This window comes from Rhineura floridana, chromosome 8 (assembly GCF_030035675.1).
Source record: "Rhineura floridana isolate rRhiFlo1 chromosome 8, rRhiFlo1.hap2, whole genome shotgun sequence".
In the NCBI taxonomy this organism is placed as follows: domain Eukaryota; kingdom Metazoa; phylum Chordata; class Lepidosauria; order Squamata; family Rhineuridae; genus Rhineura; species Rhineura floridana.
The window spans coordinates 14,100,934-14,120,353 of NC_084487.1; the positions used below are offsets into that span (position 1 = coordinate 14,100,934).

At 43.4% G+C, this 19,420-nt stretch overlaps 1 protein-coding gene and 1 pseudogene across 5 annotated transcripts in view; one reads left to right on the forward strand and one right to left on the reverse strand.

Annotated features, from left to right (window-relative positions):
* Positions 1-19,420, forward strand: part of CELF2 (CUGBP Elav-like family member 2) — a 672,363-nt gene that overhangs the window by 293,152 nt on the left and 359,791 nt on the right. The gene's annotated exons all lie outside the window — the stretch shown is intronic.
* LOC133363477 (5S ribosomal RNA) lies at positions 2,532-2,649 on the reverse strand (annotated as a pseudogene).

A 19,420-nucleotide genomic window follows, 5' to 3' on the forward strand; every position in this document is an offset into this window, starting at 1 on the left:
CTTTTAAAGAAGACACCAAGCCATGTGGAACCCAGCAATGGTAAGTGCTGATTGTTTGTCACATGCCTTGTGTACATTTGCCCTTACAGTAGTTGTATAACACATGCAAAAGGATATGGGTATTTGAAAGTCACTTGTTTCACTAGTTGCATGACAGTCACCAAAGAGTAGCTCCTTGTGGCGACAGCTGAAAGGGCTGAGTATACATAAAAATGTTTGGCATGTAGTTTCCCAAGCCTCACGGCCTCTCTTCATACTACCACTACACATTCCCAGAAATGAACGGTGCTGGTATGGAGAGACTACATGTGATCTAGGGTTAGTCCACAAAAAACTTGTCGGAACCGTCCAGGTGACTATAGCAGCTATAGGTTTTGAAGGCTGCTATAGGCACTTGTGGACAGCACCCTTCCAAAACTCTCCAGAAATTTAAATTTGGTATTCGTATACTACATCTCAAAAGTGGAGTAGCTGCTCTGAGGAAGCATTTTGTGTTTGTGTGTGTGTAGTTTTGATGTGGTTGCTATAGTAGGTAAACTGGCTCTACATGAGCAAGTATGTGGCTTCTAAGGAAATTCATATTTTTAGGTGATGGCTGGAGATGGTTACATAATTTCCATCTGATACATTCCACCCCAGAATTAGTTCCAAACAAATACACTAAAGGAAAATTAAAAGTAAAGGGGAAAAAAATCTACCTACACCCCCTCCCCACCAAGACACCCAAATTCTTCTTTAACATTTTTCTTTTTATTTTTGTTTGCACATTTGCAAAACCGTCTTAAGGGTGTGTGCGTGTTTACTCTTTAAACATTTGGAATTGTATGGTGGTGGTTTCCTACCCCCCTACTCCAACTTTCCACAGGAATGAGAATGGCAGCAGTCCTTGCAAAAATCCGTCGCTGACATTCTGAAATGCAGAATTCAAATGGTCCAGAATCCAAGAGACATCAGAATGCCAAAACAATGAGGGAGTGGAACCCAGGAAATATCACAGAACAATAATGGGGTGGAATTGAAGGGATCCCCTCATCTCTAGTAAAAGTTTCCAGAATTGCTTATCATAATTCCCTGGTATGGAGCAAGCCAGAAGAGCGATACACATCTTGTGTTATGCTTGCTTGCCAACAGGGATTGGGGGAGAAATTCAATTCAGTTCACATTTAAAGATGATTCTATCAAATTTGCACTTTTCCAAAACAATGCGGGAGCTGAAGCACAGGCATCCTTCAAAATCTGAGCTTATCCAACTTCTGCAATGCAGTTCGCCAACCAAACAGTATTTATAAAAATGCATGTATTAAGGGAATGTGTGCATTAAAATGAAATAACATTCAAAATAACACACAAAACATAGTGAAAATTACATACAAAAATTCATTACATTAGAAATTGCTTGCAAAAATGAGTATATTAGTAAACTGCATGCAAAAATGTTTGTTAGGAGAAATTCACACTAAAATGCTGGAGAATTTTCATGAGGTTTTTTTTTAAAAAAAACCCACAAATTATTGCAGAAATGCAGAGAACTGAATTTAAGCTTGGGAAAATGAGAAACTGAGAGGATCGAAATTGGCAGATCTTTCCATCCCTGGCTGCCATTGAAGGTCATCCATTCTGGCTTGTCTTCAGATTGAAGCTTGGGACTGCTGCATTGCTATGTGCTTTCCCCAAACAAGCTGATGGGGCATTCTTTACACCTGTTTGAGTACCAGTACAAAAATGTTGCTTTAAGCATCAGTGTTAGCCACCTGCTTGAGCCCCTGCCAGATGGATATGTGTTGTCAGGACTGCTGGAAACCCCCAATTTAAAATACAGGGAATTAGATAAAGCCAAAGGCATGAACAGAGGGTGTTGAGGTGTGAATTATGGGCAAACCATATAATAGGTTACAGTCCATTGACAAGGCTAATGCAGGGCTGATGTAGATGTAACATTAACTCTATTAAGGCATTTGTTAAATGCGTTAAGAGGGTGTGGGTTCCTGCCTGTTTTTATTGCCCAGTCCATCCTAACTTTCTTCCATTGATTAAGAAGGTCTGGAGAGGGGTTGGAAGCATGTTTGGCTGAACGCAGTTACAGTCGTCCTTATGATCAGGAACCCTGAGTGATTAATACACAGAATACCAGAGGGGCTTGCATGGCTCTTCCATGCATATCTGAACAAAACTGTTTGGCTCTCTCTTGTTTTCTTTTTAAAGAATTTTGATTTGCAAGTTCAACAAAAAGAAAAACATCACCAGCTAACATTGACATTAAAAATAATCAGTCAACCTTAATTTAAATGTATTTGTTGTTGTTATATGTCTTCAAGTCGATTACGACTTATGGCGACCCTATGAATCTTTTTTGGATATATTCATAGGGATCTGCAAGATCTGAACAGGGTGGTTCACGACAGATGCTGTTGGAGATGGCTGATTCATAGGGTTGCCATAAGTCGTAGTCGACTTGAAGGCACATAACAACAACAACATAGGGTTTTCATAGTAAGAGGTATTCAGAGGTGACTTACCATTGCCTTCCTCTAAGCCTACAGCACCCAGTATTCCCAGGCAGTCTCCCATCCAAGTACTAACCAGGCCTGACCCGGCTCAGTTTCTGAATCAGACGAGATCAGGCGTGTTCAGGGTAGTATGGCTGTAGTAATTTAAATGTATAGATTAGTATAAGCAGCCCATGAGTTCAAAATAGGTATCTAAATGAGATGGATGATGATAAGCCGTGCATTCAAATGTAGGAATGGCAATGAGATGTTCGGACCACTCAGCAGGAGAAGGAGAATGTTTGTCCTTCTAGACTTGCAACAAACTCTCTTAGCCACCGTAAGGGCTCTCAGAATCCACTTTTGTTGAGCCTGTTCACTGTAGTTAAAAGTCAGGAACCATTCATTTATTTACACTATTTGTATACCTCTTTTTCAGTGTGAGGGCCTCATTTATTTATTTATAAAAATATTTGTATACCGCTGTTTCGTTAAAAATCAAAGCTGTTTACAACACATTAAAAAAAACCCATAGAATAAAAACACTGAAAATGCAATAAAAAAGGTCAACTGTTGTGAAAAAAAGCATCTTCTTAATTGCCTGCATAAGCCTGGGGGAACAGAAAGGTTTTCAGCAGGCGCCTTCTGTTTGAACATTTAATCTTTGTTGGCAGAGCATGCCAGAGTACTGGGCCAATGACACTGAAGGCTTGGTTTCGTGTCAATGTTAAATGAGCCTCGCCATCTCATTCCTTGTTGGGAAACTTTCCAGGGGTCACATGCCAGTGGTGGGAAGGAGCAGAGGCAAAACTGGGCACAGCAAGTACAAAGTCTGTTTTGCCTTTGTATTGTTGTTATGTGCCTTCAAGTTGATTTCGACTTGTGGCAACCCTATGAATCAGCGATCTCCAATAGCATCTGTCTTGAACCAGATCTTGTAAGTTCAGGTCTGTGGCTTCCTTTATGGAATCAATCCATCTCTTGTTTGGTCTTCCTCTTTTTCTACTCCCTTCTGAGAGTTCAAGGACCCATTCCAGCCAGGCAAAGATGCTCAAGGAGGGGGTAGAGGGGGGTATGGCCCCAAGAGTATCACGAGGGCCTGATAGACAGTCCTGGAGGTGGGGCACATCTGGCTCCCAAGTCTTAGGTTCCTATTCTAGTCTGAATCTGGCACAATCTCTAGTCAAGCTGTGTGCTGATGATCCCCATAACTGGACCTTTGTCCAAGCAATGACCCAGACCTGAACGGAAGCTTTAGATCCAAGCCAGGTCAGGGAGAACCAAGAAGGCTCTCTTCTGGTGCAGGCTGGCTAGAGCCTGGAGAAGGGAGCGCTGCCCCTTGGCATCCCTGAGTAGCTGCTATCAGACCAGGAGATTCTGAGCTCCAGGCCACACAGAACTGGAGTGAGATTCTTGTGAATTCTCCTCTAAGGTGTTCTGGTTCCTGGTAATCCTTCGAAACTTGAGTTCACACCCATCTACAGTGTCTGAAATGGATGGAGTATGTTGTCTTATGGAGTAAGCTTCTCGGCTGCTTGACTGTCCTCATAGGGAAGAAAAGGTGCACAGACAGGCAGAAGGAGACTTATGGAAAAGATGAACACTGTGAAGGAAGATAGTGGGTGATTTTCTATGTTCCCGGCACTGTTCTCTTATGTTAAGCAGTGGTATTTGCAGACAGGCGATGGATGCATACAAACCACACAGTTAAAGCGCATGACCTCCCGCAAAGAATCCTGGGAATTACACTGGGAATTGTAGCTCTGTAAGGGTTAAGAACAGTCCCCAGGAGTTTGGGGGCAAGTTGTTTGGACAGTGGAGTGGGGCTGTGCTGCGCTGCTCATCTGAATTGCTGCTGCATACAAGGACAGAAAGAGGGAGGAGCAAGGCAGGAGCAAAGGTGGTGCAGTGGGGAGGAGGAGTCGTGTGCTTTAAATGTGCTTTAAATGTATGGTGCATTCACTGCCAATAACCCAGTGATGGAAGATGTGCTTTGTATGCAGAAGGTCCCAGGTTCAGTCCCTCACATTTCCAGTTTGGCAAGATCAGGCAACACACACCGGGAAAGACTTCTCTCTTCCTGATGTCTGAAACCTACGAGAGCCACTGCCGGTCAGAGTAGACAGTACTGGGCTAGATGAACAAATGGACTGATCTGGCATAAGGCAACTTTCTATGTGCTGCCATTCTGTCGGCTTGGTGCTTTTGCATTTACGCCAGCTTATCCAAACAGAAGGTGCATATGCACACTAAGAGTAACACACACACACATGCTGAATTGCCTGCACGACTGTGCATGCCAGGACATAATTGCTCCTACCCACCCACCAAAACCATTGCATCCATGCCGGCAATGCTACCTGTTGAAAGACGGCTGGCTTCGTTGGCAAAGAAGCTGAACTCAGCTCCTCGGGCTATGTTCTGAAACGCTAATGGCTCCTGATACACCATTTATTGTGTTTGGAGGCTGTCGAGATACCACACAAGCATTTCCTTGTGATTTCCTGATCTTTGCATCTCTGCCCAGCTGTTTGTTATTCAGTTCAGCCATCAGCATCCGAGTCTCAATGGACCATGTAATATGCAGCTGTAGCCAGATGTAATGCTTCCACTTTCGGAGCATTTCTCTTAGAAGCGCCAAGTGGCAGGCTAAAGACGACAGATAACCAAGTTGCTTGTGTTAATTTAGGCTCCAGAGCCGCGCTGATTCTGTTTGGTAAATTTATTCTACAGCCAACAAGCGGAGCGATAGTTCCCCATCTTCAGTAATGCCAGTTGTGTTGACATTAAATACATCAGGCCAGGCCTCCATCAGTATGGTTACGTAGCTAGTTCAAATAGTGGGACGACGCCAATCTACATAAACAAACACATTTTTAATACAGTGCTTAGACGAGAGAGAGAGAGAGAGAGAGATGCCTCAAGCGGAAGGAGTAAACAATGTCCAGTGAAGAAGAAAAAGATATTGTCTCAGTGGCAGCTGATAGCTCCACATCAGTGGGGCAGTGGAATCCACTCGGGGTGTTAGTCTGAACTTTCAAGGAGCTGTCCAAGCACCTTGAACAGCTTCATGTAAGTTTGGACCAAAACCTGGAGCAGATTCCACTGGCCCACTGAAGTGGAGCCACTGGACCAAGGGTAGCCAACATGGTGCCCTCCAGATATTGTGGACTACGCCACCCATCAGCCCCAGCCAACATGACCAATAGTGAGGGTTAATGGGAGCGTCGTGGTCATATTCAATGCTAGTTCTACTCAGAGTAGAGCCATTGAAGTTGATGGAGATGACTAACGTAGGTTCATTTCAGTGGTTCTACTCTGAATAGGAGTTAGTGAGATACACCACCTTCTTGGTGGAATACATCACCTTGGACAGTTCAGGCTAAAACTCAGAACTGATTCCACTGCCCCACTGACATGGAGCCACTAGCCACCACTGCCTTGGCCTACACTTGCCGGCAGAGGCTATCCAAGATTTCAAACAGGGCTCTTTACCAACCAACTCTCAAATCAGCAGGGTTCAAAACTAGGTCCTTCTTCATGCAAAGCATGTGCTGTACCACCATGAAGGTATGGCACTTGGGAAATGTTTGAACGTCCACTGATGAGTTTGTGCCTTCTCAGCAATTCCTGCATCTTACTTTCCAGAGCCATTCATTTGTACGCTTTGCGACTCTTTCCCTGCCTTCACCTCCTCTAATTATGCAAACTAAATGTAAAATGTTTTACGTGGCATCAAAGTTGTTTTTTTTCCCCTATCTGTGCCTCCCCAATCGGAATTATTTATTTCAGTGAAAGAAAATATATCTTCCCTTACAAATCCTTCAGGGTTTATTTGTCAGCAACTCAAAAAAATGTTTAGCAGGAAATGTCCTGTGACTCCTTCCATTTTTGCTCTCTGGCATCCTTGCATGTTTGTAAGTTCCACCGCAAAGCAAGCATGTAACTCGCTCGCATGGTAGGCGATTGTTGATGTGTTTCTGAGTTTTCCAGAAAGAGTGGCATTGTGCAGAGTGGCTTGAAGCTGCCACTGTAATGGATTGTATCCGAGAAATGCAGGTTTTTGAAATCAACTCCATTAACTCAGAGCCTTAACCATTGCAAAGTCAACAGTTTTCCGATTGGCCAGCACCAAGCATCCCTTTCAGAGGGGAAAAGAAATACTTAATGGGCTGTTTAATTGGGTGGCAAAAATTGTTTACAGTCAGCAATCACAAGGTTTGTCATTTTAATAATGGTTAAATTCACTCTTTCCTTTTCCCATGGCCTCCCTTCCCCTCCCAGCTCTGACACTGTTTCATAACCAGCTTATGTCTAGTTTAATTCATTTGTGTGTATTAAAGCTGAATTTCCCTCATGCAAGTCTAGTGTTTTGCTTAATTGTGATATTGTCATCATCTGAAATGGAGACCGACAGCTGTAAAATAACAAATGTTAAGTATTCTAAGGTGCAGCAGAAGGCAACCAAAATGAGGACCAGCTCCAGGTTTGAGAGGGCTTTTAGCAAGATGCCCTTTGGATAGGTCCCCCCATTTTTCAGTTGGCTTCCTAGTAAGCTTATCTAATGGCTGTAGCAGCCCCTTCAGTCAGCACCAGGAGGTCCCCACTGGGAGAATAGAAGCCACCATTTAAATTTCTCACAATGCTCTAGAGCAGGGGTAGCCTACATGTTGTCCTCCAGATGTTGTTGAACTACAGCTCCTATCATCCTTGACCATTAGCCATGCTGGCTAGGGCTGATGAGAGTTGTAGTTCAGCAACATCCAGAGGCCTCCATGTTAGCTATCCCTCTGCTGCAGTGGTGATACATTGTGGCAATTGTGAGGAGTTAAAATGGCAGCTCCTAGAGCCATCAATTCAGAGCACCTACCTGATAATGCTATGTGATGGTGATGGGTCTGACTAAAATGTCTTAGGGGCTGTACTGCTTAACAAATATGAATGAGGAGGAGATGTGATAGAGATTAATGAAAGTATCCATGGTGCAGAGAAAGTAGATGGAGGTAACATTTTCTGTCTCTCCCATAATACTCGAGGGCCAGCCCTGCCTTTAGATGTAGTGATGTGGCTTCTGATTTGGGGTGTCATGAAAGGGCAATAATCTGTTGGTTATATAATTTTTATTGTTGTATTTCTTACTCTCAAGAAAGGTTTGTGTGATTCTCTGTCTTGGATGTCAAAATAACATGGCCAGCGGTGGTTACTGTGCATCTTGTCTTTAGCGGGCCCTGTTTGGATCACACTATGAAACTGATTGGCAGTAGATTCAAGATAGACAAAGGAATGCGCAGTACTTCTTCACACAACACGTAATTGACTTACAGAATTCACCGGCAAAAGATGTGGTGATGATGGTGCCTGGTTTAGAGTGGATTTAAATGGGGCTGGATGAATTCATTCAGCATAGCCATGGATAGGCCTGTGATCTGCCTTCCCTAACCTTGGGCCCTCCAGCTACTTTGGACCACAACTCCATCAGTCTCAAACAGTATAGCCTTGCTTATTGGGGCTGATGGGCGTTGTAGTCCAAAGAAGCTGGAGCAGTGGCTATTGGTGGGTCCATGTCAGTGGGACAGTGGAATCCGGTCTAGGTTTTAGTCCAAATGTTGAAGGAGATCTCCACTTTCAGCACCTTGGACATCTCATTGAACATTCAGATTTCACTACTCCACTGACGTTGGGCCACCAGCCACCACTAAGCTAGAGGGCCCCAAGTTGGGCAAGGCTGCCCACCATAGTTTTAAAGGAACCTGATGCAGCATATGGCCCTGGGAAAGTTCTGAGGGCCAGATCAAGAAACCTAGAGGGCTGCATTTGGCCCTCAGGCCTGAGGTTTGCCACCCCTGGTGTATGGACACACCATTTTATGATATCATCTTATCACATCAGAGGAATTTGTAGGACTGATTTAGTTGGATCATAATTCATCAGATTTGCATATTTTGGATTTTTTTAAAAATGCCTTTAAGTGGGATGCAAAGCAAATGTTTTCCCCTCTGTTAGGCATTTGTTTCCAACTTATTAAAGGATATCATTTATCGCTTATTTATTCGTATTTATTCCATGCTTCCTCCAAGAAGTTCAGGGGAGTGTACATGAAAATAAATAAATATGGGATTTCTCCCCATTTTAGCTTCACAATAACCCTGTGAAGTAGGTGGGGTAGAGATAGCAGCTGCCCTAGATCACCCATTGACTTTCATGGAATTGAAACCCAGATCTTCACAGCATCCCAATGCACTTAAGTGTTTGGTGTTTTTTTAAAAAAAAAAATGGTAAGCTGTCTCAAATTCATGATTAGATGTGATATAAATAAGAAAGGAAAGACTCTGCTTCTAGCTAGCTGCATGTACACTATCCTTACAGTGAAAAAAACCAAGATGAACATAACTAGATTTAGCCTATTGTAAGGGTAATGATATGTGTCCTGGATTACAGTGAAATTTGAATGCATACAGCTTTTTCCAATATACTTCTCATTCTTTTGTTATACAATAATTGGTAGAGAATAGCTTTGCAAATGAACAAACAGTTATGATAAAACCCTTCGAAAATGTTATAATCCAACATACCTTGCATTTGAAGAGAGCCAAATGATGGGCTGGCAACAGATAATGTTATTTTAGTGTTTTCCTATAAACCTTGCAGTGGTGTTTTAACCAGCCGTTAGGGTTAATTCTTGCCTGAATTTTGACATTACTCACTGTAATAGGAGGAGGAGCAGGAAGAGAGAGAGAGAAAGATAAAACACTGGGGGGGGGGGAGATCGCAATTACAGAGTCCATTGAGTTGGAGGGGGCATTTTAATCCACTTAGTCCACCCTCTTCTCAGTACAAAATATCTAGAGTTATATCACCCCCAACCTTGAGGAACTCTAGTGAGGGAACTTCTACCACTCCATCTGAACATGTGCATCTTATGGAAAAGCCATTTTAAATAATAACCCAATGGTGTCTTCAGCTGCCATCTTATACCCACTTATCTGGGAGTAAGTCCCATTGGAAAAAAATGGAGTTTACTTTGGGTGGATGCAGGGGGGGACATGTATAAGATTATTATTTTATTATTATTTATTCATTTTATATCTTGCCCTTCCTCCCAAAGGAGCCCATGGCAACATTGCGCTGTTAAGAAGTTACAATAATTAATTACAAACCACAACATTTATGAAAACAGAAACTCACCATCTAACCACTTGTAGGTGTTAGAAGGTAAGGGAGAATACTCTAAAGATCGTTATTTTCAGAAATTTCCCTTTTTTTTCACCAAGATGCTCCCATGCTCTTATGCCCTGCTCTGTCTGAACTAGAAGAAGGTGCTTATGAGATGAAAGTCAGTTGCTGTGTTGAAATTGACTGAACACCCAGTGCTTCTCTTGGGGCATGGCTAATTGGAATACCCTATGCCAGTCTGGATGTGACTGCCATGGAAGTTCTTCCCCTCTGAAATTTTTAGCTCTGAAGAGATTTGGGAGAAGATACCAGGAAAAATAAAAGTAGATGAAGTGCTGGAATGGAAATATCACATACCTTCATTGCCTCTAGGTCAGAGCATGCTGTTCACATTCTGGTCTGTCATTGGTCATTGTGTTCATGAGCTGGGACCAGTGTCAGCTCAGCTTTGGACTAGGGGCATCAGAGAATTCCGACGGATACGAGAGTGGAAATTGCTGATGAGTTCCCCTAGGCTCCTTCAGAACAAAGGGTAGGGTATGAATCCAGATGATGATGATGATGATGGTGATGATATTCATCCCATGCCCAGAACAGAAATCAACCCAGCAAACATGATCAGTATTTGCTATTGTTGATTTCAGCGTACAAACAATATGTAACTGAGCACTTATTTTCTGTTTGCATTGCGTTTCCTTTGCACTGAAATGAATAGAGTAGAATAACATGTCAACGTAATTTACGTAATTAATTGTATAAATTACATACGTTACATAATGTTGCCACTGGGGACAATGAGACAAATAGCATAGCTTTTAGCAGAAGACAAACTGCAGCAGAACAGAAACAGCACTGTATGCAACAAATACAGAGCTGAACAGAAAACTATGCTTTCTTACATCCCTGCTTTGGACGTCTGTGGATCAGGGCCATTGAATGAACATATCTGATTCCAGATTATTAGACAACTGGATCCACTTGCCGCTCCCCTGCATCCGTTCTGCTATGGCTATTAGCCATGACACAACTAAATCCAACTTTGCTGGCAGAAGAAATGTAACTCTGAATGCCAGTGGCTGGGGTGGGGGGAAGTAGACAATGGGAGGGATTTGTTACTTTCAGGCCCATCTTTCAGGCTTTGTGGAATCATCTGGCCAGTCACTGAAAGAAACAGGACGCTAGAAAGGATGTGCTCTTGGCCTGAAGCAGTAGAGCTGCTCTCTTGCCCTTCAACTTGCAATATTATAATTAAGGATGGGCAAGAAATTCAATGCAGTTCGTATTTCAAGCCAAATCTATCAAATTTGCACTTTCTGAAACAATATGAGAAACACCGCCATCCTTCAAAATGTGCACTTATTTGAATTTGGCAGTGCAGTTCTCACACCAAACCATGTTTACACAAATGCCTATGTTAGGGGAAAGTGTCCATAAAAATGAATATATGAGTGAAATAATACGCAAAAAATGCATTAAATATGCATTTATTGGAGGAAATTTGCACTTAAATGCTGGAGAATTTTCATGAGGATTCTTTTTAAAAAATTGCAAATTGCTGCAGAAATGTGGAGAACTGAATTTTAAGACTGGAAAAATGAAAAACTGAGAGAAGCAAAGTTGGCAGATTTTCCCATCCCTAATTTAGGGAGGTGCTCTTCAATTGTAGACATTTTAGTGCAGTTACGCTGCTAAAACTTAAAACACTTGCTATGAGCACTGGTTCTAGTCTTCAGCTTTTATGGCTGCATCTACGGCTCTTGCTTTCAATATGAACGCTGGTCTGGTTTTAATTGTTCTATGCAACGGTGATGATTTCATGTTCTTAACTTTGGGTTGGAAATGGATTTGGCTGCTATGGAAACTAGAAAACGTGATTACTATGTTTTAACAACAACAGCAGCAACAATATGGGTGGGGTGTTGCCTCTTGACAGCTGTGCAATAGTTCGCTGGTGCACAAGAGATGAGTTGGTGGCCTCAGTCCAGCTCATAGTGAGAATGAGTCCATATTTGCAAGAGCCACTGACACCTGGCAGTATCCTTGTCTCACTAAAAAGGCCTGGGATTGAACGGATGCAAAAGGAGGGATGACAGCTCATCCCTGGAGGAATGTGGGAAGAGAGCCCTTGTCAACTTGTGCTATTCATGTCCTGTCTAGTCTTCTGCATAGCAAAATGGAATTTAGTCTTTCCCATTCTTAGGAAGCTACACATATGCTACACACACATGTCCCCATCCCTTGCAACAGGGGTGAAGCCTTTTCAGCCTGAGGGCCGCATTTCCTTCTGGACAGTCTTCCAGGGGCCATATGCCAGTGCTGGGGGGAGCCAGAGGCAAAAGTGCACTGAGCAACAAATGTGAATTTTCCCTTTGCACAGTACATAAATTAAAATGGCAACTCCTAAATGCGCAGCGCTGATTCAGAGTGACGGGGGGACACAGTTTGTGTGTAGGTGGAGGGCCCATACTGCAAGAACCCATTGTGGAAAGTGCCAATAAGTCTTGTCCACTCTGCGCAAGTTTGGACTGAGAGTCCTCCAAAGCTTGAAGCCAGACAGATTTTGCTATATGCTTGAGTAGTTATTAGCAACAATTGTACCAAAAACTTCCATCTAATGTGTGGCAAAATTCTCATTAATTACTACTAGGCAGGGCACTGCAAAGAGCCTACACGGATGAGCCCGTTATTCCAAGGTAGTTTGGTTGCCTGTAATCATAGTGTCAAGGAGGAGAATTACTGCTACACATTAAGTCCAGATGTGTTGAAATTGCAGACTGGGCCCAGGCTGTTGGCAAGGTGGGTCCCCACAAAGCTTAATAGGGGGGTGGAGAGAGACATCCAATGGCAGTGCTGAAAGTGAGCCCAGAACTGCAAAGCGAAGCACTTGGTGGGCCTGGCCACCACTACCATCCTCCTCCTTAGGGGAAGGGCTGTGGCTCCATGGTAGACCACCTGCTTTGCATGCAAAACATCCCTGGTTACATCCTCAGAATTTCCTGGTAAGTCTGGGAGAGACCCCTGTCTGAAAACCTGGAGAGCTGCTGTCAGTCAGTGTAGACTATACTGAGCTAGATGGAACCATGGTCTGTCTCACTATGACAATGGAAATAGACTGCCTTCAAGTGGATCCCAACTTATGGCGACCCTATGAATAGGGTTCTCATGGTAAGTGGTATGCAGAGTTTATTTTTACCATTGCCCTCCTCTGAGGCTGTGAGGCAGTGACTGACCCAAGGTCACCCGGTGAGCTGCATGGCTGTGTGGGGATTTGAACCCTGGTCTCCCAAGTCGTAGTCCAGCACCTTAACCACTACACCACGTAAGGTAGTAAATATCTTGTGGGAAAGGGCTATATCTCAGTGGTAGAGAATCTGCTTTGCATGTTGAGGGTCCATGCTATAACCCCTAGAATCTCAAGGTAGGGCTGGGAATGCCCCCTGCCTGAAACCCTGGAGAGTTGCTGACAGTCAGAGTAGACAATACTGAGCCAAAGTCTGATTCGGTATAAGGCAGCTTCCTATGTTCTGTGCGGAGCTTGGAAAAGTTACTTTTTTGAACTACAACTCCCATCAGCCCAATCCAGTGGCCATGTTGGCTGGGGCTGATGGGAGTTGTAGTTCAAAAAGTAACTTTTCCAAGCTCTGGTTTTGTGCTCCTTACTTTCAGTGCATGTGGGCTCTGGGTCCTGACTCTGATCTGGACATTGGCAGTGGGGTCAAGGAAGATAGCGGCAGCTGTGGCCACCTGGCCCGTGCTTCTCTTTACAGTGTGGGGCCATTAAAAAAAAAAGTGTAAGCATTTTTAAAAGGAGTTGGCCAGCATGAGCTATGGTTGGCCCTGGCATTTGCCCCACTTTGCTGGGTGCTGATGCCAGAGAGCTAGAACCATTGTCTGTGTCCTTTCTGGTAATCTAGCTACCCCAGAGTGGAGAGAGTTCATCCCGGGTTTTTGTTGTTGTTGTTCAGCTGTGTACTCAAAGTGTCCCCACAAGAAACAGTGGGTGGATGTTTTGGATCCAGTCTTAAAAACGGCTCTTTGGAATCAAGCTAAGCATTTCATAATCAGTAAAGAAAGCGAGGACTGCAGGAATCCTTCCCAGTTTGAACATTAACGAGTTTGTGAATTAATTTATGCCGCTGCTCAAGAGATTTGACCACTAGCTACTTCTGAACGGCTAGCGTGCTGCCTTTTCGAGCCTTTGGTGCTTCAGAAAATAATCACATTCTTTAACGACACTGTAAATTTATATGGTGCCCTGAGGGGATTGCTTTATTTGCATGACAGCATGACTCATTAACAACTCTGGTTTTAGCCTAGGATGTTACAGAGCAAAGTCAAGTGGTGCCGACCTGCACAAGCGGCATATGAAATTGCCCTGTAATGCAAAAGGGAAAAGGGGGGGAAAAACCTAAAATAAAATTAAAAAGTGGTGTCCTCAAGGCACCATTAAAAAAATTGCCATAGAATATTGAAATGAAGTTGGTTCTTATGGGATTTGCAAGTGTTTTTTTAGCCACGTTCATAACCTCTGAGCCTTCTGCCATACCGGTTTTTAAAAAGGGACAATTCATCTGCAGTGATTAGTTCCTCAGTGTAGGAGTCAATTCCCAAGACCTCGAGTTGTCCGGGGTCAGAACGGCCAGAAGCCTCATTGGCTACATAGCCTTGGTGCTTGTAACAACAGAACAGAGCATGCCAAAATCCAATGGAGTACAATCAAACTGATTTGTGGCTTTGGTCATTTGCCAACCTAGTGATGAACAATGTTGTGTTTGCACTTGCTAGGAAGGCTTTACATTTGGGGCAGGCGAAGTTCTTAAGCCATTGTTCTGTGTGGAAAGTTACTCATACGGCTGATGGCCAATAAGAGGCCTAGCCCATGCATGCACTTCTCTCTCCCCACACCAATAAACACATCGTCCCATAACTTCTGACTTCGCTCAAGCTAAGGAGCTAGATACAATGGATAGAACAGCCTTACCCAGAAGTCTTTTTATACTACTTCCAGGTCAAGTGGGACCAGTGTGCAGTCCTGTTGGGCAGAATCACCCAAGGGTAGGGATGGACAGATCTGTCCATTTCAGTTCCTCTCGGTTTCTCATTTTTGCATCTTCCGTTCACTACATTTTGTTTATTTTTAAAGGTTCTCATGAAAATTTGTCAGCATTTTACTGTTTATTTCTTCTAATGTACACATTTTGAATGCAATTTTCCGTAATATGTACATTTTGCAAGCAATTTCCCCTATAATAATACATCTGTTATTTTCACTGATGTGTGCATTTGTATGCACTTTCTCCAATATACACTTTTATTTTATTTTATTTTATTTTATTTTGGTTGGTTGGTTGGAGACCTGCATTGCAAAATTCAGATAAGTGTAACTCACATAGAATGGGTGCATTTTGGTTCACCTAGCGTTTGGAGGTTGATGATTCATGAGGTCACCGTAAATCGTAATCCACTTGAAGGCACAAAACACACACACATAATGTTTCTGAAATTGCAGATTAGGTAGATTCACATTGAAATGTAAACTGCACTGAATTAATTCCCCAAACCTACTCCAGGCTTTAGGCTCACTTTACTACCCTGGGAACACTTTGATCTATGATACTAGTGGCTCTTTACACAGGACATACAGACCTGTGGACTCCTAGTTCTATCCTCGGCAATTCAGAACAGTATCTTTTTTACTTTTAAAAAGCATGTGTGCACTCTAGTACTAACATACTACCATCTCAAAGATGCATGAAAAAGGAACATTAGAGAAGATACTGTCAGGTGTACCGTGAAAACCAGTTCAACAACAACAAGAACAAATAAAACTGCTATTGTTTTTCAGCACCTATTAAAGATCTTCCTTTTTCAATGAGCTTTTTAGGTGGCCATTCCTATCCCAATCTACATCTGTATTAGATTCAAAACTATTTTTATATGTGCATCTATTGTTGATCCCTTTAGGATGTTTCAGGAGAAGTGGTTCGTAAATGGAAAAATAAATAAATTATAAGCAACAGCATCAACAACATTTTTGATGACACTGCTTTTGAGAATTTCAGTCGTCTCCTGGGAAATATTCAGCAAATTACTTTCCCAGTTTTGCCGTCCATGAATTTTAGGTGAAACTGTGGATCCATGTTTAACTTTGCTTAAAATTGTTTTGTTGAAGGAAGCAACAGGCATGCCCCCCTATCCCCTCCTGTCCTCCTCTCTTAGCCCATTGCTTCTTTCATCAACCAACATGAACAACAACAGCTTCATTCAACATTAAGTGAACCAACATTTCTCAGAAAATAATTTTCTGACAAAAACAGTTGGAGAATTTCATCTCCCGCTGTCAATAATATCTGGTGAAATGCCCCTACCTTTTGTCAGTAATAAACAACATAGAAACATTTGGAAGGTCATTTCAGTTGTTTTCAACAGCTGCAAGTGAGAAGTTCAACAGATGTTGCTTCAGCAAGGAAAGAAGCCGTCCCTGAAGGATTTTCCATTGTCTTAAGCCTAAAGCTAGACCGGTCAATGGACTACTTACTTTTGAAAACCCAACTGTGTGCAAGGATGTTCACACATGATATTCAATGAGTATACAATCTCTGTACCCTTGTATGCAAATTCTTGAGCTACACACGTGTGCTGTTATTCGCATGTAATGTTCTGAAAGTGTACTAGTGTGATTGGCAGGGGAGATTGTTGCCGGTGGCATGATATCATCGTACAGAAAAGGTTTTGCAATATCCCTGTGCCCCAGCCCTGCAAGAGGCCCTGGTTGTGTATTGTCTTTTAATAGTTACTAATGTTTTAAAAAATCAGTCAAAGCAAACAAGCCATCAACACCTATTTGAACCCTTGAATATTGTTAAGAGCATAGGAAGCTACCTAATACTGAGTCAGACCACTGGTCCATCTAGCTTGGTGTTGGTGACACTGACCGGCAGCTGCTCTCCAGTGTTTCAGAAAGCTTTCCCAGCTCTACCTTGTGGTGCTGCTGGGGACTGAACCTGGCACCTTCCACATGCAAAGCAGGTGTTCTTCCACTGAGCCCTTGCCCTTTCTGTTGGTGTCGGACACTTTATGTCTATTTAACATTGTCATCTATAACTAATCCGTCATTAGAGGAGTTTAGAATTTTAATTTTATACATAAAAAGAAGTTGGGTTTTTTCAGTCCATATGCTTTTCACACTCTGGTCTTTTAGGAACTTTTTTTTTTTACCAAATTAATGATTAAATGCTTGACTGTTCTTTGAAAATAACCAGTCAATTGGCCAAATGTTTTTAAAAACAGCTTTGCAGCAGCCATTTGCTCAGGCCAGGCCATGTCAAGAACATCCTAGGCTGCCGCAGCTATCTGCAATACCCAAAGAAAGGCCAGTATTCCCTGCGCGCGCTTGCTCTCTCTCCTTAAAATTGCTGATTCATGCCGATGCACAGGTGTTGTGGAGAAATTTCCCTTAATTGCAGCTCTCCAATCAAGCAATGCAAAACAAATGCTTCTGCAGGATTCTTAGGCATACAGAGGGACTGTTTTTGTAACCAAGACTCAAGAGGGTGTTGGTTTTTTTCCTTGTTCCCTTTACGACTGAAAGGAACAGCCTGCTGGATCAGACCAAAGTTTAATCCAGCATCCTATTTCCATCAAAGAAACAAGAGGAGGCCTCAAGATATGCTTTTTGCTTCTGACAGTTATGCCATGAGTCCTGTGGGCTGGTAACGGAGCGATGAGGAGGGGAAAGGGGAGAGCAATGGGAAGGCACCAGCTACGTGCCTCTGGACGTGGGTGAGCTGGAAGGCTCCTGCACTTCTGACAGTGACAGCTCTGCACCTGTAGCTCTAGTTGGTACAGGGAAGGCACTGCCTAATCAGGAAGGTGTCTCTCCTCCTTCCCTTCACCCCCTTCCTCACTAACCCCTCCACTGCCACCAAGCAGGCCCCCTCCTGAGGGGGATGTTGAAGAGAGGGTCCAGCCTCCCTCACCTCAGACATATAAGTTGTGGCACCAGCAATCTCAACGAGCCCTCACTGTCCCTCTGAGGAGGAGCACTCGTCTGCACGTGCGCTCTCCACAGTGACACTCAATCCACGCAAGTAGGGTGCCCGCCCATCGTTACTTAAGATCGGTAAGGAGGCATGTCTAGTTGCTGCAACAACATCTTAGTACTTAGTACAGTGTAGTTCTGCCTTGTTATTCCTAGTAATGATGCTGAATCCTGTGTAACTTGTAAGCTGATTCGTGAAGTGCTCTGAACTGAAACTTTCTATTAAAACTACAAAAAAAAAAAAAACCTCTGCGTTCGTGTCTGACTTCAGTGGGTTCAGGCAGGACAGGTTGTTTTAGAAAGTACAGAATTGCTCTAGCTGTTGTGATGAAAGTGGGTCAATTGCCCCTGTAGAAGAGTCATCCAATTTGAAACAGGTCAACCTTAAGAGACTGTATTGAGTGTATCTTTTAAGTTCCTCTTTGTTCCTATTCTAAGACTTTCCCTTTCTCTCAGCTGCAGTCACCCAATTGAAGGGTGAATGGATGGACCAAGAGTCTGACCAAAATGGCAGCTTCCTAGATAACTCTCCCTTAGGAGGCCTTGAACAGGGCATAAATGCAGCTGCTGTCCTCTTATTTCAGGGGTGGGGAACCTCTGCCCTTTGAACCATTCATAACCCCCAGGGGGTTCAGTTTGGCCCATGAGCCCAATTTTCCCGAACCACATGCACCTGCCCACCAGCTGATGTCACCAGGCCATGCATCCAAGGCAGCAGGATATAATCTCCGTTTATCAACCAAGTGGGGATTAAATGCCTGTGCAAAAGCGCCCTTTGAAACAGCTGTTGTGTGCAAGCTACATCAAAGAGGTTTTCACAATGGCTTTAAGGCAGCTCCTGCACTCCTGTTTGCTCAAATGGGAGAGTGGAGGCTGTCTTAAAGCCTTTTCCAAGTCTTTGCACGCTTGCCTTTTAGTTCTTCTCAATCAGGGACTGAAAGGGAGAGGGGGAGAGACTTGATTGTGGAGACTTAAGGGAAGCACAAGGGATTTTGACAGGTGGGCACCCTCCCGCCTGCTAATCATGTGATGACAGAATGATGTCAGTGATTGACAGGTAGGCAGCCCCACCCACCAGTCAAATTTGGCCCACAGGGCTGATTCAGATAAAGATCTGGCCCATGGAGCCGAAAAGGTTCCCCACCCCTTTCCTTATTTATTCCTAACAACTGATATTGGCTATACAGACCATCCCCCCCCGTGACAAGGGTAAGCTGGCTTTCATCTTTTGTCAACTTGGTTTTTAAAATTAGTATATGTGTAGTCCACTAAGGTATGGTTAAATGAATACAACTAGAAGTACTTGCTTAGAGTCTCCTAAGACCCAGGAAGCCAAGGTGGAGCCTTTAAGATGAACATTGCACTATAGCTCTCATCAGCCACAGTCAACATGGCCAACGGGCAGGGATGATCGGAGTTGTAGTCGGTAATATCTGAAGGGTACCATGTTGGCTATCCTTGTCTTAAGGCATAGCTGATCTGTGTTTCATGAGCCTGATTCTTGATTAAGAATGTAAGGCTGGACAAGTGGCCAATGGTCCCTCAGAGGACCACTGTTTACATTCTCCCCACCCCTGTTCTAAGGGACTGTGGATGTCACCCACCAAGAACAACAATTCTGTCTTCACAATCTCTTGTCCTCAGATGGAAGAAGAGGCATGGCAATGTTTAGGGGCAAGCAGATTTCTTTAGCTTAGTACTTGGGAAGAGTTTATGTTGG